The sequence below is a fragment of the Pelophylax lessonae genome (genome assembly GCF_965119305.1).
Source record: "Pelophylax lessonae genome assembly, chromosome: 2".
NCBI lineage: Eukaryota > Metazoa > Chordata > Amphibia > Anura > Ranidae > Pelophylax > Pelophylax lessonae.
This window is the reverse complement of record NC_138769.1, coordinates 58900809-58908887: the sequence shown is the minus strand read 5'-3', so window position 1 is coordinate 58908887 and position 8079 is coordinate 58900809. Positions and strand designations below refer to the sequence as shown.

Genomic DNA, 8079 nt, shown 5'->3' with positions numbered 1-8079 from the left:
TTTTTAAAAAAATCAAATTTTTTCATCAATTTAGGCCAATATGTATTCTGCTACATATTTTTGGTAAAAAAAAATCTTAATAAGTGTAAATTGTTTGGTTTGCGCAAAAGTTCTAGTGTCTACAAACTAAGGGATACATTTATGGACTTTTTATTTTTTAAATTGTTTTTACAAGTAATGGAAGTGATCAGCGGCTTTTAGCGGGACTGCGACATTGCGGCTGGTTAACTTGGATTCAGCTTTAGCTTAACCACTTAAGGACCAAACCTATTTCTGACACATGTAGTTTACAAGATAAAATCTGTATTTTTTGCTAGAAAATTACTTAGAACCTCCAAACATTATATATATATTTTTTTTTAGCAAAGACTCTGGCAAATAAAATGGCAGTTGTTGCAACAATATATTATGTCACGCGGTATTTGCACAATGATTTTTCAAACACAATTTTTTGGGAAAAAATACACTTCACTGAATAAAAAAAACTAAACAGTAAACCAGCCCATTTTTTTTGTATATTGTGATGTTACGCCGCGTAAATAGATATCTAACATGTTACGGTTTAAAATTTGGCACACTCGCGAAATGGTGACAAACTGCTGTACTAAAAATCTCCATAGGTGATGCTTTAAAAATTTTAATGGTTACCAGTTTAGAGTTACAGAGGAGGTCTTTTGCTGGAATTATTGCTCTCGCTCTGATGATCGCAGGGATACCTTATGTGTGTGATTTGAACACCATTTACATTTTCGGGTGCGACTTACGTATGCATTTTCTTTGGTAAACGTGCGCATGTGGAGGGTGCGCTTTAAATTTTTTTTTCTTTTTCCTATTTATTTTATTTTTTATTTTTGTCACTGTTCTTTCAAAAAAAAAAAAATCAGATCCCTTTCATTGCTGTCACAAGGAATGTAAAGATCCCTTGTGACAGTATTAGGCAGTGACAGGTACTCTTTATGGAGGGATCGGGGTCTAAAAGACTTGCACTTAAAAGTATTCAAAACGCCAAAATTGGCATTTTTGAATACTGTCATTTTTTTAGATATTAAATCGGCATCACTTCCGAGTTACTTCATCAGAAACCTAATCAAAGCCAAATCCGTTCGAGACTCTGACCAGCCAGCGCACAGTGGGATGGTCGGACGAGAGACCCAGGCAGAGTGGCGGAAGGTGGCGGGAGGGGGAGGGTCATCCCCTCCCACTTCTTATGATAGTGTCCGAGCGGCTGCTGAGCCGCATTGGTTGTTATCATCAGAAAGCCGACTGCTGGCTCTAAAAAAACATACCGGGTGATGCCTCTAGCTGCAGGCATCACCCTGGTTCAACCACTTCTTCAAGCTGACATACAGGTATGTCAGTTTGTGGGAAAGGGTTAAAGTCTCCTCTGTCGGTGCCAAACAGCTGGTGCTGAGACTTGTAGTTCCAGCTGTAGTACAGATATCACAGGATGATGCTCGCTCAGCACCTCCTATATTCAGGAAAGCTCTTGCGTTCTTTTCATAGAATTCAATGAGTTGAATTGGAGGAGGGGAGGTCATGACATTCATCTGCACCTCCTCCCTTCACATAACACCTTGTATTCTTTGAAAACAAATCACGGCTTTCTATGAATAGAAGGGGTATACAGCAAGCAACCTCCTATGATATCTCTGCTACAGCTAAAACTACAAGTCTCAGCCCCAGCCATGCTGACAGGAGAGTTTAGGCTAAATAAAACCATTAAAGTAAAAGGGTTAAAGCTGAATTCCAGGAATTCAGCTCCTTTGTAAAAAGTGAAGGCAGACTATGAGTTAAAGTGTTACTAAACTCACAACAGTAAAATTAGTCTGTATATACAGTAAAGCATGCTTTTTATACTTACTGTGGAACCTAAGGGGTTAATCCTGTGCATTGTGTAAAAAGGCTGTTTGATCCTGTCTTCTCTGAGCCTCCCCTCTCTTCACTGTCTCCTGATAATTTCCTGATAACACAGAGTCTATGGAGTCAGGCTGCACATGCTCAGTTTGGTGTGTATTGCGAGTTTTTTTTTTTTTTTTTTTTTTCTTGGGAGGGTGCATGTTATCAGCAGAGGGCCATTCAACACTGTCCAGACAGAGGGTATGGGGTCTTGTAGTCTTATAGGTCAGCCAGAAAACTCCTCCTACAAGCTTTAACCAGTGCTTGGCTGGACACAGCCACAAGACTGCTCTAACTGCTGATGAGAAAAGGTATTTAGCAGATTATATTTACTTACATAATTACATTTCCATGTACTGTGTACTGTGGGAGACCAGATATAGTGAATGCAGGTTCCTGGGTTTAGTAACACTTTAGTCCAAGGAGCTGTATGACCCCTTCTGGATTTATGTCTAATATTTACATCTTACAGTTTTATTGCACTTCTGGAAGACGACTATTACCATATTTCTAAGTGGTCAACGCTGATTCTTCCGGCCTAAGCATCTTCAACATTGGAGTCTGTACCTTTGTCTTCTTTAACAGCCTCTAGTGTTAGTGTATGCTCTGGCAGAGCCACAAACCTGTCAGATATAAATAATAGAGATAAGTCCAGGAGATGTCCTGCACCTCCTTGATCTTAACTCATAGTATCCCTGAACTTTTTACAAAGTGGCTCAATTCCAAGAATTCAGCTTTAACAAAGCAGAAGAGAGAGATGGGGCACACTTTAGTAGAGGTAACTTATTTTTTACTGTGAAAATGTACATATGTACTATTTTTGGCCAGCTTTAAATAAGATGCTGGGACTTGTAGTGCTGTAAAGCTTTTTGCTCCGTTGATAAACATAAATGTAGCATAGCTTATCTATTCCCACATTTTACATGTAATTTATTTTGGATTATGCTTTAGTTTAAATAAGGATGCTGGGACTTATAGTGGTAAAAAGATTTATACAAGCTCTTTGCCAAACTGATATATATATATATATATATATATATATATATATATATATATATATATATATTATTGTAGCTTTGTGGGTAGCTCTTCTGCCTTGCTACTCTAAAGTTATAGGTTTAAATGGCATTATCTGCATGGAGTTTCTATGTTTTCCCTGTGCTTGCATGAATTTCATTTGAGTGCTCCGGTTTCCTCCCACACCTAAAGAGGTTGTAGACCCCCCCCCCCCCCCGTGAAGAAAAAAAAACACAGATGCATAATGAGCTAATATGCATCGCAAACTAGCTTAGTATTAAATACTTACCTTAGAACGAACCCTGCAGAGGCACCCACATGGCCCACTTCTTCCCTGGTGTTTCTTTTGGGTTCGCGGGCTCAGGCGCTGTGATTGGCCACATCCACATTGATGCCACTCCCGCACGTGGGAGCCGCTGGTCACAGTACAGGTCCTGAAAAACCGACACGGGCGGGCTGTTCCTTCAGAGCACATGCGCGGATGACGTAATCAGCGCAGTATACAGTAAATATCTCCTAAACGGTGCAGGTTTAGGAGATATTTACAGTACCTATAGATAGGTAAATCTTATTATAGGCTCACCTATAGGTAGAAACAAACAAGGGGAGTTTACTTCCTCTTTAATTGGCCATAGTATGTGTATGTATGCATGTGAGATAGGGACCTTAGATTGAAAACACTTTAAGGGCAGGGTTTGATGTTAATGTGTACAGAATGTGAAGTGATGCATAGATTGGGTCAGTGTTAGATAAATACCATGATAAATATACATCTACAATATCTGCAGGAGTGTTTACAAAAAGCCAATTACTTTGTAATCTACTTCTTACAAGTAAAATAGTTTGTCGATTCTTGGCTTTTGTGTCATTTATTTTGGATTACGTTTTAGCTTAAAAAGGATGCTGGGATGTAAAGTTCTGTAAAGCTTCTTATAAGCTCTTTGTCAACTTGATATATAGGTTAGTGGTTGACATTTGTGCCTTACAACACTAAGGTTCAAATCCCAACCTGGATACTAGCTGCATGGAGTTTGTGTAGGTTTCCTCAAGGTACTTTGGTTGGTTTGCTCCTATGCTCCAAAGACATGGTAGGAGCTTAATTTTCTCCTGTCTGAAATGACCCTATTATGTATTGCAAGATAGGGATTTTAGACTGTAAGCCCCTTGAGGACAGGGACTGATGTGATTGTAGATTATGTAAGGAGCTATGTAAATTGTTAGTTCTATAAAAATATTTGTTTTAAATCTATACAGTATATGACACGTGTCGTTGATTTTGGAATAGGCTTTACATAAAAGCATAAGTTAAATTTTTCAGAAAAAAAAAAGTAAACTAAAACCCTACAGCTTTCCCACCCCCAAGTCCATGTTGTACTTACCTCTATGGGTGATGAGCTGTCAGTGCCACTCAGCCAGTGTAGCAGTCCAGGAATTTGAAATCCCCACTCTTTTTTCCTCTTCTTTCTGCAGTGCTTCCAGGATGGTTTAGAGCGCTTCTGATTGGTCAGCACCAACACAGAGCATTGCTTTTATCTGTCCTAAAAGTGCTGCATAAAGATGGGGGGGATATAAAATCCCTTGACCGCTATACACTGCCTGTGTGGGCACTGACAGAGAGTAGGGTGTTATCTCCTCTTTTCATTTTTTCTGAAAAGGCAAACTTACTATTTAAATAGGATTCTGGGACTTATAGAGCTGTATAGCTTTTGGCAGGCTCTCTGACAAACTGATATATAGCTTAACAGTTGGCACTGGTGCCTTTCAACACTAAGATCCTTCTTTCAAATCCTAACCCGGAGACTATCTGCATGGAGCACGTGTAGGCTGCTCTCCTCTCACAGTCCAAAGACATGCTGGCAGGTTAATTGACTTTTGACTAAATGAATAGAAATATATGTACTGTGTATGTATGTATATATATATATATATATATATATATATATATATATATATATATATATATATATATATATATATATATATATGTGTGTGTGTGTGTGTGTGTGTGTGTGTGTGTAAGGTAAGGACCTCAGATTGTAAGCTCCTTTGAGGACAGGGACTGATGTGAATGTAAAATGTGTAAAGTGCTGTGTAAATTGTAGGGGCTGTATAAATACCTGTAATATATACAGGTAGCTGCTCTATATAAAATAGGTGCTTATAAAAACCCACTTACTATGTCATCCACCTATTTATCCAAGTAATGCTCCAACATTTTACCTGGCATTCACTTTGGCTTACATTTTAGTTTAAATAGGATTGTAGGACTTATAGTGCTGCAATGCTTTTAGTACTTTACCTAGATAAATATATGTACATAAATGTACAATATCTGTAAAATAGATGTGTTTGTTATAACCTACTTACTATGTCATCCACTTCTCCATTCAAGCAACGTATCTATTCCCATGAGCCTGGAGCCAATATCCACACTACATGAAATCATTCAGAATAGAGAGAAGAGCCTGTATCCCATCGCACAGCATCCAGGGGATATTTGGGGGGGAACTGCACCTTTAAACGAAGCTCCCCCTCTCTCCTCCGTGCTCTGCGAACCCTGTGAGTAGTGGTTAAGTGAATTCAGCTTTTTTTTATGCATTTGAACCTATGCAGCCTGAGCAGACAGCGGCTGCTATTCCCACGCTCTGCTCCAAAGCATGCCCGCCGCCGGCAACGCTCGTCTGCTGCGCTAAGCTCACCTAGCCTGAGACCTGCAACCCCACAGCCTCCTTGTGCCTGGCTATCCTTCCCTCTGTGCTGGACCCAGACAGCAGATCCTTGTGCTTGGCTATCCTTCCCTCTGCACCGGACTCAGACAGCAGATCATCCTTGTGTGCTTGGCTATCCTTCCCTCTGCACTGGACTCAGACAGCAGATCATCCTTGGTTATCATTGCCTTCCTTTTGATTCAGACATCAGATCCTCTCTGTACCTGGCTATCCTTGCCTTCCTCTAGTTTCAGACATCAGATCATTCTTGGATTTTCTTGCCTTCCTTTGGATTCAGACATCAGATCCTCCCTGTACCTGGCCATCCTTGCCCTCCTCTGGATTCAGACATCAGATCCTCCCTGTACCTGGCCATCCTTGCCCTTCTTTGGATTCAGACATCAGATCTTCCCTGTACCTGGCCATCCTTGCCCTTCTTTGGATTCAGACATCAGATCTTCCCTGTACCTGGCCATCCTTGCCCTTCTTTGGATTCAGACATCAGATCTTCCCTCTACCTGGCCATCCTTGCCCTTCTTTGGATTCAGACATCAGATCCTCCCTGTACCTGGCCATCCTTGCCCTTCTTTGGATTCAGACATCAGATCCTCCCTGTACCTGGCCATCCTTGCCCTTCTTTGGATTCAGACATCAGTTCCTCCCTGTACCTGGCCATCCTTGCCCTCCTCTGGATTCAGACATCAGATCCTCCCTGTACCTGGCCATCCTTGCCCTCCTTTGGATTCAGACATCAGATCCTCCCTGTACCTGGCCATCCTTGCCCTTCTTTGGATTCAGACATCAGTTCCTCCCTGTACCTGGCCATCCTTGCCCTCCTCTGGATTCAGACATCAGATCCTCCCTGTACCTGGCCATCCTTGCCCTCCTTTGGATTCAGACATCAGATCCTCCCTGTACCTGGCCATCCTTGCCCTTCTTTGGATTCAGGCATCAGATCCTCCCTGTACGTGGCCATCCTTGCCCTTCTTTGGATTCAGGCATCAGATCTTCCCTGTACCTGGCCACCCTTGTCCTTCTTTGGATTCAGGCATCAGATCTTCCCTGTACCTGGCCATCCTTGCCATCCTTTGGATTCAGACTTCGGATCTTCCCTGTACCTGGCCATCCTTGCCATCCTTTGGATTCAGACTTCGGATCTTCCCTGTACCTGGCCATCCTTGCCTTCCTTTGGATTCAGACATCGGAGCAGTAGTCTTCCCTGTGCAGCCCCCTGTTGGTCCCTCCGGCTGCATCAACCATCCCACCGCCGAGGATCCCCTTCCTTCCTTCCGCTGATACTCCAGAGAGGAATGAATGAAAGGCGGCATTGAACGCGTTAACAGGCGCCAGCCGGGGCTTAAAGGGCACTCCGTCCTAATGGCAGCAGTGCGGTGGCACTTGTCACGTTGATTATATCTGGGTCCGGTTTTCTCCTACAGAGGGGCGCTCCATGCTTGGAATGTGAGATGTCCTGTCTGCAACCTTGAGGACTGATTCCCCGGAGTGTGCAGGAGCAGAGAGAGAGAGAGAGAGGGAGAGAGGGAGAGGGAGAGAGGGAGAGAGAGAGAGAGAGAGGGAGAGGGGGGATGGCATTTCCCTGCCACTGACTTTGCTGGATGAAGAAGGGAGATGTGCTGCTGATGGGTGGAGGGGGATGGGGGCTCTGTCATGTGAAGGGAGTGTCCTGCCAGGAGCTGTCAAACTTTCCACCTGCAGCCCCAGGCATAGGCACAGGCAGGGACTTGGTGCGGGACCAGTGAGTGAGGACTGTGGGGTCAGCAGCAGCACTAGCAGCAGCAGCAGCATTGCTCCTCCAGTGAGCCTAGGCTCATGCATCATGCACAGCTTGCCTATCCTCAGCCAATACCTCACACCGTGTATGCACTCAGCCAGGCTGCTCTCCAGCACATAGCAGCAGAATAAAGGCGATTCTCAGCTCCACATTGCGCAGCCAGGGAAGACTCTGCTGGAATGTCCATCGCCTCTGCACGCTGGACCTCCTTCATGCTGCGCTAGGATTGACACTTGGCACAGGACAAGCCACATCAGACCTCACCCCAGTTCAGGGACCAACTGTCCTATCACACAATGAAAGCAATCATCACACTGAACACCCGACTCAGGTGCCAGACAAAGCCCCGGAGTGTCTAGGTGAGCCACAGCAGCTGGGCACCTTTGGGCTGCAGAGCTTACACTTGAAGAGCTCACCTGTGGTTGGATGCCACATTCTCAACCCCCAACCTGTCCACCCATGGAGCGCCTAGGGACTAGGTAGACTGTAACTTTAATGACAGTTGTTGCTGTGATCACTTCTACCTGTAGTCTTATGCAAGAACAATTCATCCTGGATTTGATGTGTTTTTAGGCAGCTTTATGCACATAAACGATAGTAACTTACGGTTCTTCCCAAGGAGGGTAAGGCAGGCTTTTCAGTTGGGTTTAAGAAAATAGGAATATA

At 43.4% G+C, this 8079-nt stretch overlaps 1 protein-coding gene across 2 annotated transcripts in view; it reads left to right on the top strand.

The window, feature by feature from the left end:
- The first annotated feature begins 7210 nt into the window (after positions 1 to 7210).
- The window catches only part of EPHA6 (EPH receptor A6), a 1374331-nt gene continuing 1373462 nt past the window's right edge, over positions 7211 to 8079 (top strand). The window contains exon 1 of one of the 2 annotated variants that reach the window (XM_082246035.1): positions 7211 to 8079. This exon is cut by the window's right edge and continues 281 nt beyond it. The gene's annotated coding sequence lies outside the window, so the exon portion shown is untranslated. The other variant, XM_082246036.1, reaches the window with a different exon arrangement.